The following is a 7762-nucleotide window of genomic DNA, read 5'->3' as shown; positions in this document are numbered from 1 at the left end:
CATTGGTCAGCCGGCAGGCCTACTAAATAAGCTAACGGTTCGTTAAATTTTAGTTCGTGGGGTTCTTTGGTGTGAAATTTAAATCTATGAGTATGTTGGTCGTATTCCACGTTTATTTTTTTGTTGGAAGCTTTCAATAACTGCGCTTTAATATCTTCAGCCAAGGAGTTGAGATCGCCATATATCTCCCCCCGCAGTTTCATCAGGGTGGGTGGGGGTGTCTCGTGAGGCTCAGTTGCTGGTTTTGTCATCTCTCTAAAGTAGAAGCCCCTTTTTTTCTCCGGTACATCTACACACGTGTTCACATATGTAATTTCACAAATAGCGACTTCCCAAGGCCCCTTTAAATCGATATTCTGGACCAATTCGACTTTAAAGTCCGTATTTGTATTATTCGGATACAAATGCATACTTGCATTGGAGGTCAGGGTTACATAAAAACCATCCCTTACTTCACCCATCTTGATATTTCTGTATAATGATTGTTTTTGTCATTTCAGATATCTTTAACACTGCTGGCTGGCACCCAACTATCAAATTTCGGAGGCCATCCGACCCAGCGTATCAAAAGTTCACGCCTCCCTGAGACCGTTCGGGATTTAAGAATTTTCTGAATGCTGAAAAATGTATTTTTCTTAATTTTCACTTTTTGGAGCTCATCTGCATAGAATACGCCATCTAACGGCTCTCCGTCGTAATCGCTGAGTTTGTAAACCTTTGGAAAACGATCGAGAATTTCTACTACAGTGAAAAACTCGTCTGAGAAAGATTGTTCATACGATTTGTCAAAGACACCCTTTATTTTGGAAATTCTAACGTTGTCTCCTACGGCGAATCTTTTTTTATCACTCTTCTGTAGAGATATGTTGCCGTACAGGTTCTGGAAAACTATGTCTCTATTTTCCATAGTCACCTCATTAGGCGACATCTTAATACTACGATGAAATGAATTATTATAAGCGGATAGAAAATCTTGAATTTTGTCGACATAACGTCTTGTATTATCCGCAGTGAAAAACCGCCACATCCTGGTCTTAAGAGTCCGGTTAAAACGCTCGACGGTTTTATTAATTTCTGGAATTGCTTGTTGAAAAATTCTTTACCAGCATCCGTCTGCAGACGTACAGGAATTCCGCTGTCTGACAGAATTGACTCGAATGCCTCGCTAACACTGGCGGCTGATTTATCCTTCAGAACGCGCGCATAAGCCTTCTTTGAGAAAATGTCAATCACGGTGAGAATATATTTCATCCCATCATTATGTGATGACAAAATCTGCATGTCACACAGATCAGCCTGAAGTTGTCTCAAAGGCCCGCGTGCATATACTCGATTTCGAGAGAAAGTCAGTCTCGCAGGTTTATGCAATGTATATGCATTGTCTCCCGATAGGAATGATTTCACTTTCTTCAAAGTGGGGTTTTTTTTTACAGCTCAAGAGAGCCGCCTTGTGGAGACGTTGAGCGCCACCGAAACTTGCTGGATTTTTAAGATTATAATACAATTTTTTGAGACATCTATCCTCAGCCATTGTTGCAACCGTTGTGACAAATATGGAACCCGTTCGTGGTTTTAAAATGTTTATTGAAAGGAGAAAAACAGGTAAAATTCTTTTTTTTTTTTTTTTGGTTACAATATATAAAAGATTTTTTTTTTACAGCTCAAGAGAGCCACCTTGTGGAGACGTTGAGCGCCACCGAAACTTGCTGGATTTTTAAGATTATAATACAATTTTTTGAGACATCTATCCTCAGCCATTGTTGCAACCGTTGTGACAAATATGGAACCCGTTCGTGGTTTTAAAATGTTTATTGAAAGGAGAAAAACAGGTAAAATTCTTTTTTTTTTGGTTACAATATATATAAAACAAACCATGTGTTAAACGTATAATGTTTGTTCCGGTTAGAGTATAATCAAACAATGCAGTATAGGAAAAACAAGGTACATTTAAAAAAAAGTACATTTAAAAAAAAAAACAAGGTACATTTAAAAAAAAAAAAAAAAGGTACATAGTTTTGTATTACATTTTAAGAACGTACATACGCTATCATAGACCGTATCACATGTTTCGGTACATTTGATTGGATAAGAATTTTGAATTTGTTCAATTCGGCTTTAATATCAATTGGAATATTATTGCGTATATGTATAATAATCAAATCATGGAACAATGTCATCAGAGTAAACAGGTGCGCTACAGTTATTTCAGTCCATTCGTTGATAATGAGTTTCAATTTGTTAAATTTGATAAAATACACACTAGATTACTCCATGTAATCTCTAGAACAGTTTGCGATATGTGTCTAATTTTTTCCATAATATCCACCAATTTCTGTACAGAACCGTCGTTATTAGTGCCGCGCTGTATAATTACTCGTTCCAAATCCTCAGTCCAATTTTGTACATCATTTCTTCTCAAAGAATTACCCATTTCTCTCACCCGCGTGTCTATGAAACACAAATTCAATCACAGAATCAGAAATTTGGGCAAACTGTTTGTAATCAATAATACAGCTTTCTAGTTTCCCGAAGATGTCTTCTTCATAGGACAGATCTATCAGAATGACATTGATGATTTGTTTAACGTCTATTTGTGGTATCTGAATATCGAGGTACGTCAGCATTCTGTAAATAGCAGAAAAGAAGTGTCTATTACATATTGATTTCATCACGGAACGGTAATTCTCGTACAAAGAATAATTCTCATGTTTTATGTACAGACATGTATGTCTCATCTGAGAAAGATCATTCAATTCACAAGCCAAACAATCGCTTGCGCTATGTTTTAACAGAGTTTCGTGTAGTAAGAGAACTACCAACAATTTGATTCTTACGTAATCAAGTGGCGACAGCCACGGTGGAGCGTTTTCGCTTTCAAAACTGGCGCTGATTGATGACGAGGTGGATGGCAACGTTGAAGCCTCGGATGATGATGATTTCTTGCTCATCACCGACCTGGATGTTGATTTGTCGGGGTCGCTGTTCAATACTGCCCCCTTTGGTGAATTCTCGCAGTCGCTGTTCATTACTGGCCCCTCTGTTGAGGCGAGATCTGGAGGTGAAGGCTGCTTTGCAGACAGGGAGACATTATCTGATTCAAATGGTGGAATTGCCAGCTCGGGACACCATAGCTCCGATTCCACCGGCTTCTCCAGCGTGGTGAAAGACTGTCGTCTGGCCTCCTTTGCGTGCCAGGTAGCCGGTTCCTTCAACAGACGTGTGAATCGTCGATCTGATTTTCCCTCTTCGTCTTCTTCATCCGATGAAATTATGATGATGGATTCGGCGAATAGCATCGGTTCGAATTCTTTCAAACATTCTCGACCGCAGTCATCTTTTGCGGAATCAGGATGCTGGGCCTCCGGATACGTAACGCTGCGTTCCGGGCAAATCGGTGTGGAAGTCTGCATGTCGATGTCAGCTTCATCAGAACCGCAGCCGTGGGGGATCAGCGGGGAGGATGCAGGTGAACACAAATTAATTACCTCTTCGTGGTGACGTAGGCCTTTCAGAATCTTTTGTTCTGGTTCCTTGTCTGCATCTTGGAAGGTAGGCAGAAGATTTCTGGCGCAGCGTTTGTCAGACATTTTTGTCTTGATCAGCGAGATGTTTCTTGGCGAGATTCTTTGAGGTTTGAAGGTTTGGGGGCAGCTTTTTATTTTCTTATACAGAGCAGTTGTAAACGGTCCACACCCTCCTCCTCCTGGAGATTTAGGGGTGTGCTTGGAGTCTGGAGTAGGCGGTAGGAGATTTAGGGGTGTGCTTGGAGTCTGGAGTAGGCGGTACTTTGATTGTAGGGGGATGTAAAAATTAGAACGTATTGAGATGTTATTCAAATATTAATTTTTTTCTGACCCCCACAATCGTGATCCACATTCTACTACACAAATACTGCTCCGTTATAATGTCAGTTAAGGGGTTAATTCTCCTCTGCCACTCTGATAAAGGGACTTGTAGAATCGTCTGAAGAACACCACACTCACTGTTGAAAACCTGAAGGGTAAGTAGAGCATCACATATTTCCCCGTCTTCCTCCTCCTCCTCGGATAGCTGAGGTGAAACTTTGAGGCGGAAAAACCAGCGGCCATTCAGTCCTAGTCTCGAAATCCAAGTTAGTGTGAGCTCCCCCTTCAGCCCCGTTTCTCCAACAAATTGGGGAAGGAGCTTTGGAAACAATTGACTGACGATGGCCCAGTCATTCGAGTTGAGGGATCCAAATCCGTGAGGCATGGTATACTTGCCATCCTCCTGCATGAAAAAGACTAATTCTCCGATTTCGTGGATGTAATGATAGCCCCAGGAAAAAGTACCAGTTAAAGGCCAATTATTCTCAAGCTCCGCCATATTTAGAGGACTCTGTTGCAATCTTCTGACAAACATATGCTTCTTCCTAGGGGCCTGTAAAAGTCCATCTGCACCCGCGGGTGAGACGTGAACCGTTACAGGTGTTTCGGAAATCATACTTCTCAGTAGAAGGTTCAAAAATCAAGATCCACAACCTCCACGCCCCAGACTCTATATACCCAACATTGCCGATCCCACCCACTTTTTGCCTTTCATCGTCACGTGTTATATTTGTGTTATATTTTCAAAGATCTTGTTTGAACATTTTTTAACTTCATTTCTCCTCCATACAGATTTTTTATTGAAATGGAAACTCAATCACCAGCTAATTTCATCCCTCGGAAGGTAAGATTCATTTTTTTCAACTCATACTATTATTATTAAAGCTTTTTTAAAATGAAACATACCACCAAAAAACAAAATATATGTTTCATAAAACTCAGCCACACACACACACATCCCACAGATACAGACACACGCGGGGTCATACACCCCCATGATCTTAAGACCCAGAACATGTACAGACATATTCCCACCACCAAAAAATTAAACTCAGCCACAGATCCAGACACACGCGGCGGGGTCATACACTCCCGTGATCTTAAGACCCAGAACATGTACAGACATATTCCCACCACCAAAAAATAAACAAAACAAGATTTACAGATGATCTAACACACATGTTCAGACTTACCACCATCAAAAAACAAACAAAACAAGATTTACACACATCCTGAGATAAATAAACTTGCACACCTTACCACTCCTATCTCAGGATGAAAGTGAATGAAACACTTAAACACCCCCTACAGGACGAGGTAGGAAGCAGCAGCTCATAACATTTGGACTTTCAACCACACACACACACACACACATTCTAACACACACATTCATACTAACCTCAGACCTTTCATTATTATATATATATATATATATATATATATATATATATATATATATATATATATATATATATATATATATATATATATATATATATATATATATATATATATACTTTTTTATTAAGGCCATAAATCACTACTCTATCAAAGTTTGTCATAAGGACCAGCTACCATTCTCTCTAACTGGGTTGGTGAAACAAACTGCAAAACTGGCTCTGTTACGGTGTTGTTGACAGTCCTCTGCATCGCTCACTTTGGATGCCAATCAGTTGCGAGGGGCATCTGTGTAAAAAATTCCCTCGATGATCAGAGGTAAATGGGTTCGGGTTTGGTACTTTAATTTGTATGGTGAACACTGGATGACCCTGTGGACTGCTGTTTGTATCGTGTGGGTGACCATTATGTATATCAAGAAAACTGTGACGAACCGAGGAATTCATCACCAGCAGCACACGTGTTAATACATTTCACATCACACAAAAATGGATTACAGTGTTCACGCTTTGTCTCAGGGGTTATATGTATGGTTTAGCTCCCTTAATCCACCTGGTACTTTACGGAACATTGTTCGACGGCACACATAGGCAATTAGCCTCGAATCCAACTTTACAGCAGGAATAGTGGGGAGTAGCCATCATGATAGCTTCACGACAAACTAATGGACGCAGTTGTTGGATTGACTACTTTTGCTATACTTCTAAGTGCTCATCGTGCCTGTTGACAACGTGAATGACGGTTCCTTCGTGGTCGCCAGTGTTGTCTGTTCCTGCTTGCCTCCGGACAGTAGTCAAGAGACACAGGGGAGCCTTCTCTCCAACAGCTTTGTCCGCAACTGCAGCGTTATTTTTGTCACGGAGACGTGGCTTCACCTGCTGATCCCCGACGCGGCAGTACTCCTGACTTAGAAGTGTTAGCAGTAACTTTCAGACCCTTTTATCTACCAAGAGAACTGACAGTCGTTATCGTGACCACTGTTTACATATCAGCGGACTTTAACATTAGCATAGCGCTTAGCACCCTGTTTACCACACTAAACCATCAGCAACTCACCTATCCTCATGGTGTCTTTGTCATTGTCGGCGACTTCAATCAGGAGTGTTTAAAGTCTGTGCTCCCTAAATTTGTTCAGTATGTAAATTGTGCCACCAGAGGGGAAATAAACGTGTTTATTCCAATTTTAAACAGGCATACATAACCATCCGAATCGCCCTACTGTATCTGACCACATGTGCTTGACTGCCTGTCCATTGTTGTCGGCACTGCGTTTGAATCAACTCCATACATCATTTATTTATTTAAGTAAACACAATGTGTTTTACTTTAAATGTTTCGGGGCTTGACTCAAGTTGGCAATAATTTCTCATTAGAGTAAATCCCCAGTTAGGTGTTCATTTTAACCTTCAAGAAATAACTATGAATATAGCTGAACAGTCATTGTTTCTGAGACAAATCACAGTCACATATATTCAAACTAAAAACTGGATCAAATCTAAGTAGAAAATAGCAAGTAAAGAAATAAGAGTCCTCGTGCTTTTCATATACGATTTTAATAAATTTTGTGCCATCAATTGCATTGCATAAAATGTTGCTGATTCTGATTGTCTGTTAGCAACCAAAATAATCTATCTTTCTTTAAGATGATGTCACATGACGGCAACTCCAATTAGACCTACATCACGTTACACTTACTGTATTAAATAAGAGTCCATTGTAGTAGTTTATTCTTCCATTTGTTTTACATTGTTTAGGCCTCTCACCAACTGGCCTGGAGTTAGTGTTTTCCTTTGTTACAGCGTATTTTCTTTGTTGCTCAGCTTTTGATGTCTTGTATCTTGTTGCACTTATTGGTTTTCTTTTGTGTGTCTCTCTCTCTCTCTCTCTCTCTCTCTCTCTCTCTCTCTCTCTCTCTCTCAAAGAAACTTTTTATTTAAAAAAGCAAACAACTAGTAATATGTAATGTATTACATTTTAGAAGTAATTTGCCCAACACTACCTATGAGGGACCCCATTAATCGGAGGCGTCACTCTCCGTGCTTCTGTGCACGTACCACTACGCAAGGACAAGGACAAAAACTGCTGTACTTCACTTTTTCGGAAATACAAGTGGTAAGCGTGAGCCACTGAAGAATTTAACGTTTGCAGTATGAATAAAAGTCTTGTTGCTATTAAAACTTGCTCTCTGACACAGGCGCCCTGTGAATTAATGTAATACTGTACTGCATTGCTTCTTATCATGCTTGTATGGCCCAAACAGACTGACCAGGCCTACAAACAGAGTACTCTCCTGGCTCATGTCCCAGAGCACTGGAGGCCTCATTCTGATTGAGAGCTAATGAATAGACAAAATCCCCAAAGTATTGACATCAGAAACTTGTTCCCATGAATAGCGCCAAACACAGATGACCGCCTTGGCCTGTGACCTTGAATAAACAGACATCCAACAATCCAACTCCGTTCATTTCTCACTGCCACCCAAACAATCACAGAGACAATGCCCACCGTCAATGAATTAA

The sequence above is a fragment of the Syngnathus leptorhynchus genome, chromosome 7 (genome assembly GCF_054491065.1).
Source record: "Syngnathus leptorhynchus isolate UIUO chromosome 7, UIUO_Slep, whole genome shotgun sequence".
NCBI classification, from domain to species: Eukaryota; Metazoa; Chordata; class Actinopteri; order Syngnathiformes; family Syngnathidae; genus Syngnathus; species Syngnathus leptorhynchus.
This window is presented reverse-complemented; position numbering follows the sequence as displayed.